This window comes from Manacus candei, unplaced genomic scaffold, assembly GCF_025592945.1.
Source record: "Manacus candei isolate 608988 ecotype Guabito, Panama unplaced genomic scaffold, ASM2559294v1 h1tg000083l, whole genome shotgun sequence".
Lineage (NCBI taxonomy): Eukaryota > Metazoa > Chordata > Aves > Passeriformes > Pipridae > Manacus > Manacus candei.
Window position 1 is genome coordinate 1,685,015 of NW_026138131.1, and position 24,850 is coordinate 1,709,864.

At 40.0% G+C, this 24,850-nt stretch overlaps 1 protein-coding gene across 1 annotated transcript in view; it reads left to right on the forward strand.

Annotated features, from left to right (window-relative positions):
• Positions 1–1,675: 1,675 nt before the first annotated feature.
• Positions 1,676–24,850, forward strand: part of SYTL5 (synaptotagmin like 5) — an 89,185-nt gene continuing 66,010 nt past the window's right edge. Inside the window, exon 1 of the mRNA XM_051811682.1 lies at positions 1,676–2,256. The gene's annotated coding sequence lies outside the window, so the exon portion shown is untranslated. The remainder of the gene's footprint in view (positions 2,257–24,850) is intronic.

Below are 24,850 nucleotides of genomic sequence, written 5' to 3' on the forward strand. Positions count from 1 at the left end.
GCAAGAGTTACTGATGCAGACTGAAGTCAACAAAGAAATAACAGCAAGAACACTTTACCTTTGTTCTAAATAGGCCACAGATTTCTGTAATCCTGATTTACAAAGCCCTTGGTTCATGTGGTCTGTTACGGATCACAAAGGGTGCTTAATAAGTACGGGCTTGTATGGGCTGTGCTACCAAAATAATATAGGGCCTTCAATCTCTGAGAGCAGCTGCTTTCTGTCCTGATAGAAACAGAAAAGGTCTGTGATGTTTCTCAAAAATTCTCCTTGTACTTGGGCATCTGGCTGGTAATGCTGTACCTGAGCTCTTGAGCTGCTATGCAAATGGCTATTAGCCCTTCTCTTCATAACACCCCCCCCCCAAATAGCATTTATAAGATGAAACCGTAAAAACACCCACAAAAATCTGAAGCTGATGTTTTAGTACTTAAAATTAAATAATGTATTATGGAATATATTCATTTATGTAGCTTTATTGATAATGATTCTCACTGTTATAGAGAGAAACGCATTCTTCTGGTAATTGCAGGCAAACGACATACCTAGGCATTTAATTTAGAGCAGATTCCTTCAACAGCTTTTCCTGAACAAGTCAGAGCACTTGTGAGTCACAGATATTGTAAGTATAACGTGTAGCAAATTCAAATTGTCCTTCAAAGGGGTTGTATTTATATACTTGCCAAGTAAACATTGTACCTCCAAAGAACAAAATTCCCAACACACACATCATTTGGAATAACACAAGCACTGCAGTTATTTAAAAACAGCACTAGGAATTTGAAGATAACGAGTAACGTTACATTTCTATTGTGCATAAACTGCAAATTTTATGCTAAGATTTCATATGTGGAATGTGAGTGGTAGATTTTGGTTGTATGCATCGGAATTTCTTGAAAGTGATAAAATTTCACAGCTGTGAGAAAGAAAATCTGTTAAGTATTTTCATGTGGCCTACCTCTGTTTATTGCAGCAGTTTCAAAATAGTATTTTAGCATGTTAAGAAATGCATGGGTACTAAATTAGCTTCCTTGTCTTTCTTGGATGCCTGCTATGTGAGCTCTTCAGGTACCTGAGGATGCTTATGAGGGTGAATGAATCATTCAATTCGAGATGCTGGTTTTGCTTCATTACTTTTGAAATTTCGAATATTTTGTAATATTTGTATCTGTTTGATAAATCCAGCTCACTTGAACCATTGAAAGTGATAGCCATAAAGCTTCAGAAGTGTTGTACACAGGTGTAGGGAGGACAGCTGTGACAAGTGCCTTTTATTATACTCCTAAATACTGTTTTACTTTTTGGATGCTTCTCTCACCCAGCACACAGAACAGATTCAGCTACTATTTACTAATGGCTGAGAAACCATTAAACCTGTAAAGTAAACACCTTTTCCCTTTCCAAACCGATCCTGAAAAAAATCACTGAATCGCTCCTTGAACTGACAGCTCCACGCTACTAAAACACCACTGAAAATGAGGAGATAATATTAACGGGATGCGCACCCTTCCCAGCCCCGTCGGAAGGAAGGGGAGGCCTGCACGGGCGATTGGGTCCCCTCCGGCTCCCCGGCATGGGGCGGCAGTGGTACCCGGGGCGGCAGCCCCGCACCCTGGGAGAGAACGGGGAGCAGGAGAAGGAGGAGAGGGGAAAAGGAGAGGAGGGGAAAAGGGGAAGCGGGGCCGCTGCGGAGACTCTCCCGCCCGGCCCCGCTCCGCCGGCTGCTCCGCCCCGCTCTCCGGAGGTCGGGACGGCGGCATTCCCAGCTCCCGCCCCGTATCCCAGCACGATTCCCGCCGGCGAGAGGCGCTGCGGGGCGGCGGGTGGGGCGCTGCCGGAGCTCGGCAGGGCTCACCCAGCAGCAGGAGAGGTTCGGGGGGACGCGGGTCCCCTCCCGACGGGGACTGCCGGGTGGGAGTCGCACCCGGGCGGAGCCACAGCCGGGCGGCTCCAGCCCTTCCCGGGCGCAGCGGGAGCGCTGGGCTGCGGGAGGAGGCGAGGTTGGCTGTCACAGGGCTGCACCTGCGGGCGTCACTGCGAGCCTGCCCGTGCCCCGGGCGAGTGCCAGTGTGGGGCTGTGCGGGCTCGGTGCGGTGTGTGCCTTCCCTGCCCGAGCCAGGAGCCGAGCCCGCGGCGCCTGGAGCGGGACTTCAACCTCCCAGCTCCACTGGGCTGCGGAGTTGGCATCGGCAGCCCTTGGCGGCGGCGGGGATGCTGCTGCTTGTACGTGCTCTTCGTCTCCTGCCGAGGTTCCTGGTGAGTCCATCCTTCTTAACAGCAACTGGTTTGTGGGTTTGTTCTGGTTGTGTTCTTTTTTATTCCTTCTTTTCCTTTCGCCGAGAGAAGGACCCGTCCTGGTGGAGAGCCTCCCGCGGGCGCCCTGCCGAGAGCGGGAAGAGAGGGCTGCGCTGGCCCCAACTTCCCACACGGAGACCGGGTGCTTCTGGCGTTAATAACCTGACGGGGGGGTGCTTGTATATTAGGTTGGGGGTTATTTTTTAATGCTTTCTACCGTGCGTTACTATGAAAATCGAAGGTGGTGGATCTTGCCCGCCAGCGATGCCGTCTGTGGTGGTTGTGCCGTGGGAGGGATGCGAAGCCGCTCAGTCGTCCCTGTCATCACTGAGCAGGTGAGCGGCTCTGTGGCGCTCAGGTGAAGATTAGCTCTTGTCGTGTTCTGCCTAAATTTTTCTTCCACCTTTTTGCTTTTAAAAATATAGTCTACTTATTCTTAAATACAATAACGTATAACTTCAATTTTATTGCGTGAGTCTACAAAGAAATGAGTAAATGATAGAGGATGAGAACCACTTACATAAAGTAGTTTTGGATACTTGGATACTTTGGATACTGAGTGCAGCATACCAAATGTGGAGTCATAGCATAAGCTGGTGATTCTGCACACCCAGAGTTAGTGATTTTTGGAAAGCCTTGTGGGAGGAGGGGAGGGGAGTATCAGCCAGGGAAATAGCCCTTCAAGCGAATGTGAGAAGATAGAGGAGCAAGTGGGACAATTACCTTTGAAGTGCACAAGTATTACTGTTTTGCTCTATGCACTTCAGCTGAGAGATTTGTGCTCCAGATGCAGCCCATTAAACATTTAAAAGCTTCTTGCTGTAAAGGCACCTTTTCTTGAGTGGATCTAAAAGAAAGAAGTGCTTGGATCATTGCCTAAAGATGCTGAGGTGAGGAATGGCCTCTTTACTGAAGAATGAAAAGGGTTAACAACAGCCAGTGTTGGAAATTTGAAGTTAAACATCCTGAGACTAGTCAGAGTGTGCAGTTTTTTAAAATAAAAGCACTCATTAGGTTAATAAGTTCTTAAAGGTTTTTCATCATTAAAAAAACTTTAAACCAGGGATGTTTTTTCTAAAGGCAGATTTATTTTTAACAGGACTTAGTATGGGGAAATCTTATGGGCTATATGCAGGGAGGCCAGAACAGGTGATCATAATGAACCCTTATTGCCTTGATTAGGCATATAATCAGGAAAACTGCATCATCTCTCAGTTCATACTCTCCTGTATTCTCTCTTTCCTTCAGTCCCCTAATTTTCTTGATGTAAAAGGGCTTTATAATACTGAGAGTAGCCCTGAGAAAAAGGACTTGGCGGTATTGGTTGATGAAAAGCTCAACATGACCTGGCAATGTGCCCTGGCAGCCTAGAAAGCCAACTATGTCCTGGGCTGCATCAAAAGCACCGTGGGCAGCAGGTCGAGGGAGATGATTGTGAACCTCTACTCTGCTCTGGTGAGACCACACCTGAAGTGCTGTGTCCAGTTCTGGAGTCCCCAAACATAGGAAGGATATGTACCTGCTGGAATGAATTCAGGGGAGCCTCTAGAGTTGATCAGAAAGCTGGACACCTGTTCTATGAAGACAGGCTGAGAGAGCTGAGGTTGTTCAACCTGGAGGATAGAAAGCTCCACGGACACCTTAGAACCCTTTCCAGTACCTAAACTGGGTTACAAGAAAGCTGGAGAGGGACTTCTGATAAGGGCATGTACTGGTAGGGTGAGAGGTAATGGCTTTAAGCTGAAAGAGGGTCTATTTAGATTCGATATTAGGAAGAAATCCTTCACTGTAAGGTTGGTGAGGCACTGTAACAGGTTGACAGAGAAATTTTGAATACCCCATTCCTGGAAGTGTCAGAGGCCAGGCTGGATGTGGCTCTGAGCAACCTGGTCTAGTGGAAAGTGCCAATGGCAAGAGGGTTGGAACAAGATGAAATTTAAGGTCCCTTTCAACCCAAACCTTTCTATGTTTCTGTGATATCAATGGTTAGCTTTTTGCTATCTGTTTTCCTGTGTATCTTTAATAGAAGTCATTACCCAAATGCAATTAGATCCAGGTTGCTCCATGTTTCTGTTTTGCATCTAAACAATTATAGTGAAGTTCTGGAGGGTGAGAGTTGCAATGAGAGTTGATGTTCATAGATCTGAATAAGGTCTGAGGAATGTGGTTTGTAAGGTTGGAGGTGTGGGTATGATTTCCAGACAATATCAGCATGCTTAAACATTTGAACTGTTTCTAAGCTGACTTCAGGACTCAAGAAATACCTATTAGCATGTTTGACTTTTATAGATTTCATGGTAGGTGAAATTCCCAAATCTTCATTCGCGAAGTCTAGCCATGAGATGAGAGGTAGGTGAAATCTTAAGTTCTTTAGGGAGGGAGAAATGCTCATTTAACCAAAATTCTATGTGAATTATGTCTTGTAGCTGTATGAGTTAGAGTGGAAAGACAGTAGGTATAAAGGATCTTATTGAACAGTTTTCGTTGTGATGGTGCAGCTATCTAGTCGTTTGCCAGTCTGCAAAACATGATCTTGTTATGTAATGCTCTCTCTAAATCTCCATATCCAGAGGGATGAATTTCATATCTGATGATTAACTACTGTCTACTAGTAAGATGTCTGGTCTTGTGGGGTGGGAATCTGTTTGATAGAATGATGGCTGAACACATCTGCAGTGCAGGATTGTGCTATGACTGAGCACTTTGTTTCCCAGTTCTTTATTGCTATTGTCTTACCTACATTTACTCTGCCCTCATGAAACTTCCCTCATACCAGGGATGAGCACACTTGAGTGTTTGTTGTCCCAGAGCCTGGAAAGCAGAACAGGTGAGCACAGTTGGAAGAGTAGACCTTGAAGATCAGTGTGGGTTTGGGTCCAAGGGTGGAAGGTAGGAGGTACAGGAAGCTGTTATGTGTGTATTTCTTTGGACTTTTGGAGTCATTTTCTCAACTCTTTATATAGGAGGAATGTATAAACATACACATGCAATATATACCAATGAACATAACATACATACAATACATGCCAATGAAGCCTTCTGCCTTCCTCCTGTTCCAAACAGCCTGGCTTTGCTGCATCTTAGTCTACCCCTGCTGTGATCATGTGGCCCCATTCTGTGGGATTTTCCATTACTTGGGAACTGAATTTGTCTGTTTTGGTTTTTTTTCTTTTCTTTTTTTTAAAATATTTCTCTGCCTGCACTGAAATTTCTACATAATTCAATTACTTTAATCTGTACCTTTTTATTTTCATTGTAACTTTTCCCTGGGTATGCTTTTTGTATTGCTTAGAAACAGAAATGGATATCAGAAATGAAACAAAATTCCATTGTGGTTTGAAATATATTCCACAAGTGAGTATTAACATGAAGCTCCTTAAATGAGCATTTTATTTATTTTGAATAGAGTTGCTAGGCATCTTCACTTCAGTGCATCTCTGGAATATTTAAGTTATATTTAAAAGTCCTCTTTTCAGTTGCTTTGCCTTGGTTCCAGGTGAATTTATCACAGCTTTTTTTTGTGAGAGACTATCATCTCAGCCATTTCCTGTGAGGAACACGGTGCTTCTTAGCAGTGGTTGCATTATGTGTTGGTGTGACTCGTGATGTGAATGCAGCTGAACATGTTCTTGTCTCTCCGCTGGGACTCCAGTAACTTTTGAATTAGACAACTACCTTTCACCTGTACAGCCTGGGAAACTGTGTAAGTAGCAGTGTATCAGCAGATGAGAGGAAAATATGTTCACAGGGTGAAGGACTCCAAGTATTTACATCATATATTACAGGGATGGGGACAATGTAGGACTTGTATACAGCACTGATGTGTTTTCAGGGCTTCAATAGGACAGTGGAGCTTGAAGGAGATGTTTGGGTTGGTTTCTTTTTGTATGTATGACAGCAAAATTGTAGATATTATCTGAATACTGTGGAAACAAACATCTTTGACCAAGGGAATGTTGTTTCCGAGGATTCTGCTATTAGATTTCTGGGAAGAAGTAGTGTTTGAAAGCAAGCCATTCATCACTTGGAGATGACATTTTTCATTTACAGTTACTGCATGACACAGTTAATGGCTTTTTGAGCAATTGTATGTGCTTTGACTCTGAGCTTGCCTCCTCGCTTTTGAGGGCGTTGCAGAGGTGTAGAGAAGATCAGTCTCAGCAAGAGATGTACTTGATATCACTTCTGAAACCTCATTATTTTCCTGAATTTTTGCACCAATCCCTGGTGCCTGATGAGTCAGAGAAGAGAAAAATGGAGGAAACAAGGAACCAAATTCTCATTCTTGCAATACGAGGCCTTAAGAAAATAAATAGGTTAATGACACCAAGGATGCCAGGGGCTTAAACGCACATGTGGCTTCAGAAGGTTAAGAGAAACATGACATACATTTGATTAAATAAAGGCATGGTCTAGGAATTAGCATCCATTTGCTGTAGACATTAATGCAGTAATAGCAGTAACTGTGTTATGAAGTGTGTTAACACTGATAGGCAAGAACATGAGATTTGTATTGGAAATGGGGAATCTTCATCTTGTGTAAAGTAACCCAGAAGACTGGAATATGACAAAAGTGAGTATTCTTGAAACCTGTAGGTTTGAAACAGGTTTGGGTTTTACATTGAAGATTACCAGTAAGAAAACACAATACAGCTGCCTGCAGGGAAATGTTGCATTGCAGAAGTCACTTTTTCTAACAGCTTTTTCTACACTAGCTGTTGTTTCTGTAACATTTTTTCACAGTTGCCAACTATAAACCAGCTTCCTTGACTCTTGTTGTTCTCTGGAGTAAAAGTACAAGTACGTTCTTTTCTCCAGGAGCATTTCTATCCCTTTGTTCTACAGGCATATTTTAAATAGACTTAGATGATACATTAGTAATGTCTATTAACTGTTGGCATCTTTATCCAGATTAGAGGTCTCTTCAATGTCATTACCCATGTTAAGTTTTAGAGGGGAAAAATAGTGAAGCTATAGCTAAGTTTTTAATGGGACTGTAGTTCTTAACCCTGTCTGGCTTTGAAAGAAAAATATGGCTGAGTAGGATGCAATTAGGAGAAGAATAAGAATTAATGCACTGGAGAATAATGATTTATTAGGTAAGGCTGAAACCAAACAAGGGAGAAAGCTATACCTCCTTGGTATTTTGTTCTGCTGGGAAATTATGGCAGCAAAGAAAGGTGGAGAACTATGAGTAACCTGTGCAAACACAAGTCTCATCTGGCTGCTGGGGTAAGTAAGGAGTGCCCTGAAAGATGGGTGTGAGGTATTCTGTGTGCCATGGTGTGTTTGTAAACCCTGTGCTTTCATTAGTGTATGTTTGTCTGGCTTTGGCCTTTCTAGATTCAGAGCCTGAATGGAGGCCATTTGGGTAAATTTAATTTTCTCAAGATTTCAGCTGCCAGCATTTTGGACTAGAAATAGTATTCCTGTGGATTTTCTGTTTTTTTCTGAATGTTTTCAGGCATGAGTTTGTTTTGGTTCTGATTGTGAGAATCTTTAATGGAATTGTTTAAATGGTATAATCCATGATAAGGTACAAGTATCTCTTTATCAAACCTTTTCTTAAGATTTTTTTTTTAGGACAATCTCTGATTTGACAGGAATTTACTGTTGCCCTGAAATCACTTTAAATCATGACCTTGCCATTTCATTTCACTTGTGGAAGGGAGCAGAAACACGTCAAAATGATTTGTGGGACATGAGTTTTGAAAGTACACATTCTCATTTAAGTATCTAAATAGTTAATGTAATATTTTTTATATCTGAATTGAACTTATGAGCTTCCTTCTGATTAACTTAGTGAAAATGTTTTGATGTTAGTTTGCCACATCACATTTTCAAATAGAAAAAGACTGTGTTTGGAAGTAAGAGCAGCTAAGCATTCAGCTTCAGGCTTGGTGGAAGACTTGAACCACTGATACCTGCAAAAGCATCCTCACTAATGTAGTGAGCACAAAGCTCATGATTGCTACAAGTGTTTCTGACATTGTAACTTTTCCGAGTAAAGTTGGGTTTTGAGGGAAACAAGGGAAAATAAATGTTCTAAAGGATTTGTCTTCAGTGCCCCCATCCTTCAGCTTCCAGTGAATTTGTAGGTGGTTTTAAAACCATTAGATGTCCACTAGTAATGGTCACCTACAGTGACCTGGACAATGTCTGACCATTTCCAAGCTTGTGCCCAGACAAAATTCAGCTTATGATTTCAATGGTTCTGATAGCAGTGTATCCCTTATGTGAGAAGAGGAAACTCTTCTTACAACCTGCTTCCCTACATGAGTCAGGCATGCAAAACATCCAGTAACAAAACTTGTGAATCAGTTTGTGGAAGGTAATTTGTTGAATTCATCACTTTTCAGAACAGAGTTAGGCCTTTTGGGCATGTTTAGAAACACTTTACATATTTTTGTGCTTTTGCATGTAAGAGTGGGACCTTTGGCTCGAAGGTAATGGTGTAGAATTGTTTTCCAAAGAGTTTGCTGCCTTCTGAAAATTGCTCTTTCTCTCCTAGACTCAAGACTGAAGGACTTGTTCCTGGGTAAAAGCAAAAACAAAAAATAAATCTGTGGGTTTTCATTTATCTTGCTTTAAAAGTCTTTGCATTCATCCTCTCCTGAAATGACGTGGCTGAAAGTCCTCTTTCTAAATAAGTGCAGTCTGTCTTCTTTCCCTTTCCTGTGCCTCCTGCCATCATGAAGGTTCTGGCTTTCAGTCATTGAACCTCTGCACTCATTCACATCTTTGGTTTATGAGATGGATCTGAGTCAGTGCTGTTACTAAAGACAGGGTGATGTCATTACTTTCATTTTAAACATACTGCAGATTGATTCGGAGGTTCACTATGTCTGTAGTGGGCTGCCTCAAAGTGCATAGCAATATCACAAACAAAGCTTTTTTTTTTTTTGTCTGACTTTCCTCCCTTTAATTGGGAAAGTAATATTAAAACAGCAATAACTGTTTCTGAACTTGAAATCTGGGCAATATATTTCATTTGATACCAAAAACATAGCCATTAGGTAATACAACATGGATGATTGCAAGTTTGTTTGGGGTATGTGTTGACATGTATCACATGTATCAGTAACACACAAACAGCTGATCTCAACTTTAAAAACCCCATGACTTAAAGAAAAATGAGAGAACTTTATTAGCACGAGCTGTTTATGGTGGAATGGTTTGTTGTACATGCTTTGTACATGTTTTTTTTGATTGTCCTGTCCTCAAAAAGCTAGAAATAATCCAAGTCTTGTTTGATATTCTCGTCTTCTGTCTTGATACAATTCTTCTGATTCTACTTGGATGTAGACCACACCTTGTGTATAAACTTGCACTTTTCTGAAACTGCATTTATTTTTGACATTCTCAAAAATGCCCCATTTGACCTTCTGGTCCTTGTTAATGGTGAAGGAATGAGACCAGGTTACAGTTTTTAATTGTGACCTTGGAGGAACAGAGTAATGACAAGAGGGGCAGAATAATGTATCACCATGTGGCAACCCGACATATATAGGAATGTGAGGTTTGTATTTTGTTTTTTCTGTGCAGGGTGTTTTTTCTTCTGTTGTTGGTTTTGTTTTTGTTTTGTTTTTAAAAAGGTAATTCTAGTGACAAAATAACTGGTAAAAAGACAGGAGTCACTAAATGGAGTGGAGCTACTTCTCTTACTGTAGTCTCTGGTTTTACAGTAGGGATACTTCTTATGTAGGTGCAGGCTGAAGCCAGAGAAAGAATGACAGAGAGGCTTTTTTTTACCCTTCTGACTTCAGAGTGCTCTGTCCCTCGTGCATTGGGTTGAGATTGAGTCATGGTCATCAGAGGAGGAGCTGGAATCTATTGCATGCCCCAGTTGGCTGGGTCCTTTCACTTGGCTTCAGGAGGAGAAAGCACAAAATGAGCCATAGAATGGTTTGGGTTGAAAGAGTCCCTATGGACCACCCAGTTCCAACCCCCTGCCATGGGCAGGGAAACCTTTCACTGCACCAGGTTACCATCCAACCTGACCTGGAACACTTCCAGGGATGGGGCATCCACAACTTCTCTGGGCAATCTGTTCCAGTGCCTCAAGACAATAAAAGATGCTCAGAAGTTCAACATTGCAGTTCAACTATAGCCTGTATAGTATGAAAGCTGTAGGTTTATTAAAAAAAATAATATATTTGTTTGTATACACAAAAAATCTCAAGTTGATTCACAAAGAGGATTTATTTTTTGTTAGATTAATATGTAAATGTTTTCAGAGAGTTCTTCTTGAGGACTGAAATGAAATAATGTTCAATTATCAGTGCATAAACTGAGAGAAGGCTGAAAACATTCTTTCCATTACTGCAAATATTCTCGAGCTTTGCTGACAGTGTAAGGCCCCTGCTGGTATCTTTCCACTTTATTTTTTTCTTTTTTGTCTTGAGGAGCAAAATAAAAAGACCTCTAAATCCTAAAGGAAAAAATGCATAGCAATATATTCTCCTTTCAGTGTTGTAAGCAGATATGTAGACAACATTTTGGAAAGGAGCAGACTAAAATTACATATATGAGGTCTTAAAAGTGTTATATTTGTGTTCCTGTGGATAAATAATTCTGGCATCCTTCTATGGGATCATAGTTTTGTGGATGTTTTCCTTTACTGCAATACTAACATGCACACCCAGATAGCAGTTTTTAGGTGAAAGAGGAGCAGCAGCAGGATTATGCAATATCAGGTCTCAAGGGGCAGGAGGCAATAAGCAGGAGGCCAGTGACAATTAGCAATCTGGGCTTTGTGGTTTAGAAAGAGTTTCTTTTTTCCTCCCAGCAGGTTTCTGTTTAGTTTTGAAAGACCTAGAATACCTGAGCAGATTGTGGCTCATTTTAAAAGCGTAGGGAGAAACTTACTCTTTTGAAATATTGTCTTTAATTAGCAGTGGGAAATACCTCTAATGTTGAAGTGTACTCCCTGTGGTATGATGTTCTTTGTTTACCAGTGAATATGGATAGTGCGAAAGAAAATGGACCATCTGCACAGCACCCTAAAAATGAGAATCTTTCAACTGGTCAAGCATTCAAGCAAATGTTTCTGAATTAGCCAGATGTCATTTACTTTCATATTATAAAGTATCTGCATCCTTAAATTAAGGAACTGTGACTGTATTCTTTGAATTGACTATTAATACATTACAACTTCTCTGTTGTTTTTTAAGGAATCCCACAGTGCTGACCCACCCAACTTATTATTGCTGCATCTCCAATTAATACCTGATGGAGTTTGAGTACTTTGATTGAAAAATACACAGCATAATGCAGCATAATTTTGGCCTTCTGCTTGTGTGATTATTTTTTTTTGTTTCCACTTCAGTAGTATAATACTCAGTAGTAGAGGCTGACTCTTCTCACTATGTTATGAAACCCCTGATGTATAATGAAATGTAAATTGAAGGTCAGAATGAGGCAATATGTAGAAACAAGTGAACAGTAATGATCATGATGGCGTGGTAATGAAATGCTGTGTGGTACTTGAAATGTTTTGGATTCTCTAGAAATAAATGGAAATTCTACAAATTACGCCTTTTGGATGAAAATGTGTTCAGTGATTCTAGCAGAGCATGCTTTAATGTGCTCAGTGACTGTGCTGGTTTATTGCAATTCCCTGGCTACCTGAGACCTTTTGGTTTTTCTCTAACAGTTGCAACAAAACATTGTATTGAAGGAAAGTAAGAATGGAGCTGAACCCAAATGAAAAACATAATGACAATTCATTTTTCTTCAGCAGAGTTCTAACAGTTTATATTGCCAGAGGAGCTGGATCCCCATATTTAAAGTAGTTTAAACTAGGGTCTTTGTTCTCATGGAGAATTCTATCTGGCACAATGGATAGGGGGAGTCCCTTTAGTGTTCTTCCAGACACAAACTTAAACGGCTAATTCCCTCACACAGGGGCACTCACATCAGAAAATATGCTAGAGGCTTGTAGCAGAACTGGAGACTGGTAGTTCTCAATCTGTAATGAAAACTCAGATCCTGTGAAATTGAGGTCTGTGCATGTTCATGGGGGCAGATTTTAAAGGCAAGCTTGAAATCAAAGCTGGCTTTCCAAGGTTTGTGTCAGTTCTGGACTGGAACACCTAAATGGAATTGGTTTGAGTAGGTTTTATTCTAGATTGAACTTTGAACAGAGTGATTGTTGCAGTCACGATGGCTTAAACATAAAGAAAATAATTGCTTCGAGCTCTAGCAAAACTAGGTAGTTTTACACAGGTCTAATTATTTTACTCTTGGAGTCCCTTTTCCAAAGGGACTAAAAAGCACTAAGGGCAGAGTGACTACTTTTCCAAAATACTGTTACACCTTCCCCATATTAAAAGACTGCAAGTATTTATGTATCTGGAGACCTCGCTGGGAGTGGGAGTGTGAGAACTGTGACAAAATAAAAAAAAAAAAACAGGAAAGCAGTTAGCCAAATAGAAAACAGCTAAATAGGATTTAAGGCCTACAACCTTTAGCTGTGATACTTTGCAGTGAGGTTTCATGACCTCAGTACAGTTTTTCATGTTCTCTGAGGCTAAGGCATAAAAGCACTCACGTTATGCTAGAAACAAAGGTCGGGGAAGGCTGGTGTTTCAGACTGTGAAAGAACAAAAGGAATGGGACAAATACAAAAGAATATCCTAATTTTTCTTCCCGTAATTCTCTACAACTTTAAAATTAAATGGAACCAGTGCCCCTGTGCTTCCTAAGTTAAATTTGTGTCTGGACTACTGCAACTAATAGACCTGATAGTTTAAAAATCAAAGCAGACTTTCTCAATTCTGTGAAACCTCCTAAACTGAGTTGTTTCTATGCTAATACCCCAGCTATTAGTCCTAGATTTCAGTGCCTTGCTCTCTCAGTCTACCAATTTAATTAACTTTTACACCATTTATAGTATTGCTGTACACAAGAAAGTCATCAAATGGGCTATTTGGTTTGGTGTGTAGTGTTCCTTCTTTTTACTAAGCAAATAGTTTCAGCTGTTCAGAGAATTCAGAAACCTGAATTTCTTTGCTTAAGGGATGACACAGATGTTTATGGAAGTCCCGAAAGACCCTCCCTTCTGGTAAGAGTGAGACCAGAAGAACAAATAGAATCAGTTGATTTGGATGTACTATAAGTGACACAGCCAGCAATTCTTATAGATCAGGTTGCCCAGTATGTCTTGCACATAGTATATTTTTAATTTTGTATTTATTTCATTGAGTAGACATGGTTGATTTTTGTTTATTTGTTGGTTGTTTTTGGCTTTTTTGTCTTCACATTCCTCCCAAATCAACCTGAATTTGACCACTGGGAAATTTGTGTTTTCATGTATTCAGTAGCTTTTTCAAGTCTTCATCAAACTTGTATGAGCTATGCTTTCCCCCAGAAGCTTAAAATGTGGTTTTAACCAGATAAGCTGTAACAGCATCTGCAAAAAGATATTCCCTGACACAAAACGCCTCCTATCCTGTTTTTTAAGTTTGAAGTCCCTGTCCTACAACTTGTATATGAATTTGTGAAAATGGAAACTGTGTATACCTATGACAAAGTAAGAGGAATGTGGTGGGTGTATTTCTTGGTTCTTTTCAGAATCTTCATCTAAAATATGTCCCAAAACATGAGCGTGAGTACCATGAAAACTTCATCTCTGATGGGTAACTTGGCAAAGTTGTTAGAAACTTGACCTTTTATAATGGAAAAAAACATCAGTTTTTAATAGAGTCTTCTCTACCCACCTAATGTTATATGCTGAGCAATAAAGAAGGGACCCTATTTGCCACAAAAAAATAAAAGGGTGATTTTAGTAATTTGACATATTGTGTGTGTTTTAGCGAAATATCTGCCATACCCATAATATCAGTGAGCCTTGTGGTCCTTGATGTATTTTTCATTGAGATAGAAAGAAGAAAGAGAAGGGGTTCTCCCTGTGTCAGCTGAGAGCTGAAGTACAGAGAAATTGAGATTTGATATGGTTTGCATGTGGTGGGTGGCAATTGTTTCTTCTTCATGTCAACCTGCTGCTCCTCTTGGAGAATTATTGTTTTTCATATTTTTACATGGTTTTAGGGATTCTCACGAGTAGTGGTGAACTGATAATTAACATGAGAATATATCACATAACAAAAGCGTTTAAGAAACTTCCCAAGAATTCAGTTATTTAATAATAGTTACATGAAAATCACTTTTATAGATAGAACTTTTATTTTAGAAATTCCTATAATAAATTACTGAGGAGGCACAATCCAACTGAGGAGTTAAAGAAAGCTAAATAATATTAAATATGTTTTTAAAAGCCTTTAAATGAATTGTAGTAAGCTTTGCCTGCTACTACAGGAAAACTGAATATTTGAGAAGCTGATGAAAATTTCAGAGATCAGTCCAAGTAAGATACCAGGGAAGGTAAATTGGTGGATGGAATTTGAGAATAGTTTCATGTGATATATTTATATATCACATATATTTATATATTTAAGCACATGTGAGTATTACACATTCCCCAGCATTCTGCTGAATTTGACAGTCTAAATCCTACTTACCCAGTTCTGGGGCAGCTTGGAAAATGAGCAACTGAGTAATCTGTGTCTAACAATTAAATGGTCACTTAATCTTCCTTCTCCAGGCTGGAGGGTATGTTCCAGTATCTAACAGTATTCATATACTTCTGTTCCCTTTGCCTTCACAAGTCATGAGTAGTCTTCTTATCAACTGGCAGCAATAAGGCCTGCACTTAGTACATCCAGGATCAGTGGATTCATTTAGTAAACCAATTTTAGTCCACACCTATAGACTTGGAAATCTAGCTGTACCTCTCCTTTTGCCTTTATAGGTAGGACTTCCCTGTTTCCAAACATATGACTGCATAAAATAAGCTTTTTTAAAATGTTATTTTTTTATTATTTTTATTTAAACACAATATTTTTGAGTATCCTGGTTTACTCCCTTCACAAACATCAAGGAGAACATCCCACATGTGAGATCATCTCCCATGCAGCTCCACAGTAATTAGCCAGAGATGGCCTCTCCTTGATCTGCCCATGGTCCCAGGATAACACTGGTCTAGCCTGGTGAAAAGAATCAGATTTTGCTAATGTGTTTTGGCAAGGCATCCTTGACCCATGACATCTCCAAACCTCTTGTTTCTTTCCCTCTGATGTGCAGACTTGTATCCTTTGCTGTGTCACAGGAACACACAACTCTGCCTTGAGCTGTGGGATGGATGATTCCTGCACAGTTCAGATTGTTTGGAAGGGTTGGATCCCTGCTAGGATACTATATCTGGAGATTGGGCTTTCTGGTGGGTTATGAGCAGGAGAGATGCCAAGGTGTGGTGCAGCACAGTAGATTTTATCCTCCCCTGTTATCTCATCTTCCAGGTGCGTGGTGAGCCAACCACATTTGTTCACTCAAGTTCACAACTGGGGAAAAGCACTGGGGTTGCTGTGAAGGAGACTGAACAATAAAGGGAGCCTAAGGTGGGACTTGAGTGAATCTGATACATGAGATTTGACAGATTTACCATCTCTGATGGTAAAATTCTCCTTGAGAGAGGAGAAATGACATGTTGAGAAACAAAGTAATTGCTATGAAAAAGTAGCTTAATTCCTTTTTTATTTTTTTGTGGGAATTCATATTGTATCTGCATTCAAGGTGCTTGCAGAAAATGAGTTTTTCAGGTGATGCTGAAAGAATTGTGAGTAATCCTTGCAAAGGAGGCTTAACTGTGGTTTAGATTTTCGTGAACATGATGGAGCACATCTGGAAGCAACTTTTTGGGCCAATGCATGTGAAACTCAGAAATTAATTCCCTGAGGTTTTTTCTAGTGCTCATAGACCATTGCAGTGGTGGGACATTGGAATCCTATGGTAGCACAAAAAATGTAAAAATATCACCATCACTCTGTATGCACACTAGTCCTGCAATGTTTTTTATTTATTTTTGAAGCTGGTTGAACTTCAGTTTCTTCATGCACTCAGTCTGTTGACACTGTGCTAGCAACATTGAGCTATAGAGTAGAGAGACCATTCACTGATTTTCCACAGTTTAGTGATCATAATTGTTGAATAATTAAACTGCAAATGTATCTGTTTATCAAATCTTCTGGGTAACAGCCAGAATATATCAAAATTAGTTTATCATGCCTTGGTTGGAACATTCAGTGATCTAAAGGTTGATCCTTTGATAGAAAAGCACATTTCAATCTGCAACCATTTTCTCTTCCTCCTGCTATGCACCAAAAAAAAAAAAAATAAATAAATAAATAAAAGAAGGGCTCAAACTCTAATTTAATTCAATGAAAGCTTAAATTTTATTGTTGTTTTTAATGGAGTGTTGTTCCCTGCTTGAACACCACATGGTTGGAAGCCTTACTGAGGGTGTTACGTGCACACAGCTCAGCATCCCGTGGTCTCTCTGTGAATATTTGAGTTCATACCGTGTTTGACCTATGGGCTGGCACAACTGCACTGCAGAGCTGTGCCATTGAACAGGCTGCTAAACAATGCTGAATTCAACTAGAAAGTTCTTCCATCTGCCATTCTCTGTTGTTTTGTGATGTACTGTGCTTCCATTTCTAAGAGACTGTTCAGTAATGCTGAAGGTGTAGCACTTATACTTCATTTGTACATTGAAAAGGTGAAGGATTGGAGGGAGGAAGGCTGTGAATCTAAATTTGCTAAAAAGTAACTTAAGAGTTTCTAGGACTCATCATTTCAGAGGGGAAGGAAGTGCTGTTCTGAGGGTGTTTTAATCCACTATTTCAGTAAAGTCTTGATGTTTTCCTAATAATGGATTAAAGTACTAAAGTCAATGTTGTCTCCAGGTACTATTTTTAGCAAGAATTTAACTACCCCTACAGAGGGGGTACAGGTTGCCGAAAGGGATCAAGTTTGCCTCTGTTGTTGTTGGGGCTGGCCTGTAGGCTTTTGGGTTAAATCTGGAGCAACTGAGAAGTTAAAGCTTCAATGCTCTGTTTCCAAGTACAGTCCCCTCAGACTGAAGGAGAATATTTTATCCTTTTATATGCTTTTAATAGCCTAAGGTGTGTTCTCTATGAGGCTGTACTTTTTGTTCAGTAGATCCTATGTGGCAAAGACAGAGCTATGTTATTTATTTATGTTGTTACCTTCTGATCATATTTTCAGCTTTCAAACAGCAGTTTGAAACTGCAATATAGGCTTTATCTGCTGCTGCTTCTTCTGCATTATACAGCCCTAATAACATTCCCTATAACTTTGACATTTTTGGGGGATTTTTTGCTTATTTTTAAAAGCTTATATAAGAAAAACATATAGAAATATGAATCCCTTAATATCTTCCAAGATGGTGTCTCACAGCTGGAAAGGACATTTAGCTTCTGTGACTGACTTTCTTAGTGCCTCTTGCTGTCCTATTGTTGGAAATTATTAGCTTTAGAATAGTGCTGATGATTTTAAACAAATGCTGCAGAGAACAGTTTCCGATTTCCAGTTGATTTTAGCTGCTGTGTTGAATATGAATATAGAAATGTGATAATGTTGTTTGTAATGGTTTTCAAGTTTGTCAATTTTCCTCTGTCACTGTCACTTTTTACCAAACAGAGTCATTGCTCTCCTGTTCTGCAGTGGTGTGTATGTGTGCCTGTATAAAAAAATGTATGTAGTGGATAAATGTGGGGGTTTTCCCATTAAAAAAATGGGTCTTGTGGCTTTTTGGAGGGTGTAGAGAAGCCCTTGAAAGGAAAGAAGAAGATGAGTGAAGGGTTCTTGTTCCCTGTAACAAGGTGAAGTATTTTATACTTTAGGGCCTGACACTCAAAGCTGCGAGGTGTCCATAAGTTTCTTGAAAATCATATGGCATTACAGATGCTCAATATACTTGAGAAATCAACCTGTCTGTAGCTAGAGTGTCCAGCCATTAAGAAACGTTAAATTACCTAAGTGTGTCCCTTCTTGTCCTGTCATGAACCTATAGGATTTTGCTTTTCTAAATAAAAATTAATATATCAAAAATACTATATATAGATCAGTGTTTGTAAGGTACTTGAATACATGTGTACAAGTATGATAAAAAAAGTAAAGTCTTCTATTAATTCTGTATTCAGGAGTGAGAAAATGTGCAACAAATGAGGCATGGACTGTATGGTGAATGGGGAAACTTGGAAGAAATTTGGGGCAGCTGCTTTGCCATGATCTTTCCTGTGTCTTGAATAGAACAGAAGTCCTGTGGAAAATAAAATTTGTGGTTGTGTAATATTTAAAACTTTTTCATATTGCTAAGCAATATGAAAAAAAATTGGCACATTTTTAAGATGTTGAGCAGCTGCAAGTCTGAAGTAGTACGAAAGGCTGTACCCAAGGCACTGTGACTTAGGGGTTTTTGTTTTGTTTCCTGAAAAAATCCGGGAAAATCGTTCACAATACAGCAACAATTGCTTTGGGGTTTCATTGACACACACACAAGCTTAATTCCTGAGGATTGGAATAGTGCTGATTCAAAAGTAGGAGTTATTACAGCATATTAATTTGGGATGATCAGAAAGTGATTTTGTTTGCATTTATTTACTCTGATTTCTGGAAATATTACTATGGGGGCTTTAAGTTAAAGTGAAAAATTGTGTTTGAACTTGCTGATTTGCAGTAATGGTAAAGGAGAGAGTAAAGACATAGATGGAATAAAAAACATGCACTTTTTTAAAATTGGGGAAGCTTATTCTTCTGTCATAAAATAAGTCTTCCAGTTTTTATAGGTTCTTGTGTGGTCTCGGAAGGGACCCAAATGGTTATCAGTACCTAATAATCTACACGTAGACATGTGGGCAGTGTTTGCTGGTGGGTGGTGTTTCAATACCAGTGGACAGGGAAGGTGACTTGATCTAATACTGGAATAAGTCACAAAAAAATTTCTCTCCTTTTCTCTTTCTCAGCCATATGGGTTTATCCTGTAGGGAGGTGATTTTTTTTCCAGATTATCTTGGAAGATAAAATAGTCTGCCCCAGATAAGGTGCATGTATGAGTCCTTTTGGGCTGGTCTTCTAGGCTGAGAACATGAGCTGTGTGCAACAGCAAGCTGATATGTTAGCGTGGGGAAAATAAAACCAACCCTGAATCTCTGTGCTCTGAGTGAGTCAGTGATTGAATAGATAAATCTTATTAACCTTTCAACAGTCCCAAACTTAAATTGTCCTTATCACTCCCATGTACTCCCTGAAGGCATCTATTAAACTATAGTTGCTGCATATGACATGTAAGGAGAAATGCTCAGCAGTGGAACACAGGTATCTAACATTTGATGGCTGGAAAAAGTGTAACTGTATCCACACCTATAAATTATTAACCATGGTCCCATATATGTATCCTTAGCTTCTAAAACCTGAGTTGGTAAATGAGGAACTTGGCTTCACAGGTCAGGCTGTGATGGGTTGACTGCTGCAGGGCAGCAAGAGGCAGCAGCAGTAGCAAGAGACACTACTATTGGCATCTCCTGACTGTGTCTTTGCTGTTTTGGAGGTGCTCTCTCTAGATGAGGACGTGAGGCCACCAACCCTTCCTTGCTTGGCAGACTTTGGTTGCCTACTCTGTGTACACTGGACCATCTCTGAGATAACTTGTCCTGTTCTGCAAGATCTTTCATAGATTTCCTACTGAAAGTGTGCATCCACTGTGCTTTCTATCTCAAACCCTGACCAGTGAGTAGTCTGACCCTCACATAATGATAAATTTTGGTATCATTTCAAGTGGCATAAGCTGTCTGTATTGCAAATGCAATCAAAGGCTGAAACATTTCCTATGCAGATAGCTGGAGTAAATTTTGGACAAAAGGAGGCAGAAAGCTGCTGCAAAAAGGTCAAGTTGTGATTAATATCCCGTGAGTGCAGCTCTGCACAGTCTTTCTCCTGAATAATTTCTCTTTTGTCATTTCACCTAAAAGCTAGTGTTCCAGTAATATGTTGCCTGTGCCCACCATCTGTTCTTCCCAAAACCTGGAAGTCACCCTAGGGTAGGCAGACAATCTGGAAGTTCACTTCCAGGTTCTTGAACTCTTTTGCCTGTAGTGCCGCTGGAATTACATATCTAGCTGAAAAGTAGGAGAGAGTTATTGAATATGGAAACAAAGGGAATCAGTAGTAAAGAGACGTGATTAAGGACTTTTCTGTGTTAAAGCAGAAGCTGCTTCTTGAGAGCTTCTGCATCTTCCTGCTGTTTCTACAGCACCCAATAGTATGATATTATGGAATTGCTTTGACAGGTCATGGGTAGAAGGATAGCTGAGAAAGCTCCCGATCCTTTTCTTATAGTTAGCACAAAATACCATAGTATAGTGTATGATTTATGTCTGAAAAATTCAGAACACTGCCAAAGACTGGACAAGGCCTCAGATCTCATATGGTATTTCTGCAGTGGAAATTTATATTTTCTGTTATGTTCTATAAAGTAATCTTCAGCAGTTGCACGTGCTTCCTTCTAGTTTGAAGCACTTCCCACACAGTGATCCATCGTGCAGCTTTGAACTTCACTCCTCCAGCCCTGTCCTGGCTGCTTCTCACTGGCCACTGCTGAAGATGGTGCTGCCAGGCAGTTGTGGTACTTTTTGTGCAAACTAGACAGAAACCAGACAGTCTGTTCAGCACTGGTAACTTCAGCTGCATGCCCTTTGCTCAGGGGAGATCCATCTGAGGGACTGGATGGACTGCACTGAGAGGGCAAAGGGTATTAAAATGACAGTGAAAACCATCCCAGATGTTCCTCTGGTTTGATTAATAGTATTTTTGGAGGAATCTGTCACTTCACTTTGTTGTGCAGTGTATGAAAAACGATGCTGATCCTGTGCATTCTGCTGTCAGACAGTCTGTACAGGCTTTACTGAAGTTGCTCATTGGATTCATTGGTGTCCCAGAAGATCAGATAGCAGCTTCCAGTTCTTTTCTCACTGATCTCACTTCTGGTCCTCAGTCTTATATGATGTATGGCTGCTCCCCACAGATCATCTCCTATTACTTTGAGCTGTCTTGGATAGGTATTTACATTACAAATCTCACCTGGGGAAGCAGAGGGAAGACTCCAGATATTCCACTACCTCCTCTGCCCCACTGAAAGGGATCCTCAGGACTCTGATAGCTGATGCATAATCCAGACTTCAGTCAGACAGCAGTGTAACCTTTGAGATTACATTTTCTAACTAGATTTTTGTGGGTTTTTTTTTCCTGCTTGCCAAAAGAATTTTGGAAACTGATATGCTTACATTTGCAGACTTTCCAAAACATGCCCATTTTGAGGCAGACACTCTGGGACAACCCAGATGCATTTCATGGCAAGATTTAAGAGACCTGCTAGCTTTATTTGCTGTTTGTAGAGAAAAACATTGTAGCGTGGTATTTAATGGAAAACAAAACAAGGCAACACTCCAAGCTCATCCCAATTTCTGATTAAGCTGTTTGTATCCTCTGGTAGGTTTCTGGATAAGTGTTCTTGTGAACAGCTCATTTTATACTGCAAATGAGAAGCAGAATGCGTTTGGTCATGTGTTTTGCACGCCTGCATTTGAGGTAGTCATGCTTCATCCCCTTCAGAGTCACTGGAGAGAAATGGATGCTACCAGACAAAGTTTCCTCTGACCTTTTAAAAATCTCCCTATGAAGATGAGGTGAGTCATGCCCTAGAAACGCTTGTTTCTCTCTGTAGCTTATAGAGAGGGACTGGAATGATTATGTCAGAATAAATAAGAGAGATCACAGAAGAGAAACATAGGGTGGTTTGGATTAGTAGGGACCTTTAAAGGTCACCTAGTCCTACATCCACACACCCCACCCTCATGTTGTGCAGATGAAATTCCTAAAGGTTTTTCACACCTCTATAGAGAAAAATCATATAATGTATGATTAGATACCTTTGGTGTGCCTGAAAATCAAACTTAGTTCTTCTCATTTCCAGTTGCTTTGTGAAATCAAATAGAAAGTTACTATCACTCATAGAGGAAAATGAGGGTTATTACACCATCCTGTTGTTGCAGAAAGGCAAAAGAGCACCGAACAGGCTGAAATACTGGAGGACTGGATTTCTCACCTCCTCCACACATGTACACACATGTGCCACATGCACATTTCCTCATTCAAAGCACTCACACTCAGGGTCTGTACTCCCTTCTCCCCAAATCCAGAGCAGGTAGTGGCTTGGTGGGTGCTTTCCCAAACGGCTGCTTTTCTAGGTGCTGGTTCCCTCTTCTCTGACTCTGCAGCCTGGCAGCAGTTCCTCAGCAGTCTTCCTGCAGCCCTCTTGCAGAGCTCAGAGAGAATTTTATTTTCATTTGTTCATGGAGAAAGCAAAGTCAATGACAGAATTTTTTCAAGACTCAGATGAGTCACAAGTCTTTCTGTAAAATGAAACGTTTGATGAAGTTAGGGCACGTCCTTTGGAATACTTTTAGCTCAGCAAATCAGTGGAAACATTTGAATTTGAAGTTACAAACAAATTTCTGTTGTAATCTTTGAAAAATCTTCATCCATTCCCATGTAACACACCTGGTGGTGTTCTCTGGTGAGAATATTCTGCTGGGGAAAAAGAAATCAAACAAATCTACAGATATTTCAGCCAATAACTTGCTGCAATTAAAAGAAACTGCTACTTTTATTTTATTTCAATGCAGGGAAAGGTTGCTAAAAATTTTTAAAAGTAAAGAATTGATAACCTTTCTTCAACTTGTCTTAGTTAAATTTCATAATGGTGAGTCATAATTTATTCAGGTATTAAACAAAACATATGCACTGTGCATATTAGAACTTGTTTTACAACTGTGTTTAAATCTATTCTACTGTTCCTTGCTTTTCTTTCTGTTTAATCACAGAAAGTATACAGACACAGGGATTAACTTCAATGTATTAAGGTAAAGTTCAGTACTGAATGAATACTGCCTTCATACATGCTGTGACTAAGCAATAAGACTGAGATGACTCAAGCCCTAAGTCATATTTTCATGGCTGATTTAACGTTGCACAGATGTTATTTGCTAAACAATAGCAAAAATATTTTTCCTTCATTCATTCTTTGATGCAGATCTGTTCAGTTTCTTTAATTTTGCATACCGATTCATTGACTTTCTCTCCATTCTGGTTAAATGTTCAGCCAGGAAAGTGAGCCACGTTTACTCCATGATGGGCAAAACAAACGAAAAAGGTTGCCACCCTGTTGTGTCATTCTTCCCACTCCTTTCCTCCTCTTTGTAAGTATAGCAGCTAGAGAGTACTAGATATTGGCTTATCCAAAGCATCACCTAAGGGGTTAAATTCTCTCTTTTAATTGTTTTGTAGGATCTCTGGGGTGCATGGACCTGTGTTCACAAGTGAACTGCCTGGTGTACTCTCTAACTCTGTTCTGCACTTGCTCCCCTGCCTGCATACACACTGCCTTTTTCCCAGTGCACTTGAAAAATAAGCCAGGGTTGTTGGGGTAGCAGCCAGCAGTGTGCTCCATGGGGAGTTTTGCAGGGTAGTGGTGTTCCCTGTTGATGCAGTTTGTAACCCAACTGGGTAGCTGCATGACCCTAAATTTCTACAGCAAGGAAACAGAAAATGTTATTTATTTTTTTAAAAATGCTTTTTTTTTCCTGTCACTTGAAGGTTTTTATAAGGGCTGAAAAACAAGCATTAGGAGACCTGTAGAAGGAGCAAGGTTTAATGTATGCTCAGGCTGTCAGTGCTGAGCTTAGTCTTAACTCTCGTATTTGTATAATCAGGCAGGTTAATTTACTCCTTTCTTACACAGCAAGATCTACTTTGTAGACTTAGTGAGATTTAACATTATTGCTTTAGTCTTTAAACGCTTGTAATTTAGGTTTTGAAATGTTATTACAGTAATTCTAGAAATTGGATACAGCTCACAGGCATTGACTGTGGTTGGAGAGAGATCTGCAGTCCTGGAGGTAGGAGTATGACAGCTTTACCAAGACATGACCAGACAGCTGGAATCATGCCTGACCTAAAAATGAAGTGCTTCTGAACCCACTGTGTTTGTTTGATTAATGAATTTGAGGTTTTTCTAATTACTATGAAATCAAACAACACACTTCACTACATGACCTAGAGATAGGTAGACTTAAGAAATCAATTTTTCAGCTTTTCTCTCAACTCGTTTTCACTCCAGTGCACTGATACCAATTTGTAGGTGCTTTTAATGGCTCTTCAAACAACGTTGCTGTCAGTCATAGACGATCCTTTCTTTAATGCAATGTATGACTTGCCAGTTCATAAATCTTCTAGCTCTTACATCAAAAGATCTTTGAAGTTTACTCTTAACCAAAGAATCCGCTTCCTATTTGCATTGTAACACTTAGTAGACCTCTCAGTTTAATCCATGTGGAATTAACTGGGATCACATTCAACAAGTATCGTTTGTTTTTCCGTTCTTGCCACTTGATTTTGGTGTCTTGACTTGGTCTTTGTCACCTTGCACATTTGCTGATTTTGTGCAACAATCATTTCCTGGTGCTTCAGTCCCTGCTGGCACTTCATTTGCTTACCTGGGCGTGTGCACTCTGCAAACACATTGCTGAGAAGTGAAGCTGGTTTTTCTTGCTCCTGTTTATGACATTCTGCAAGCAGT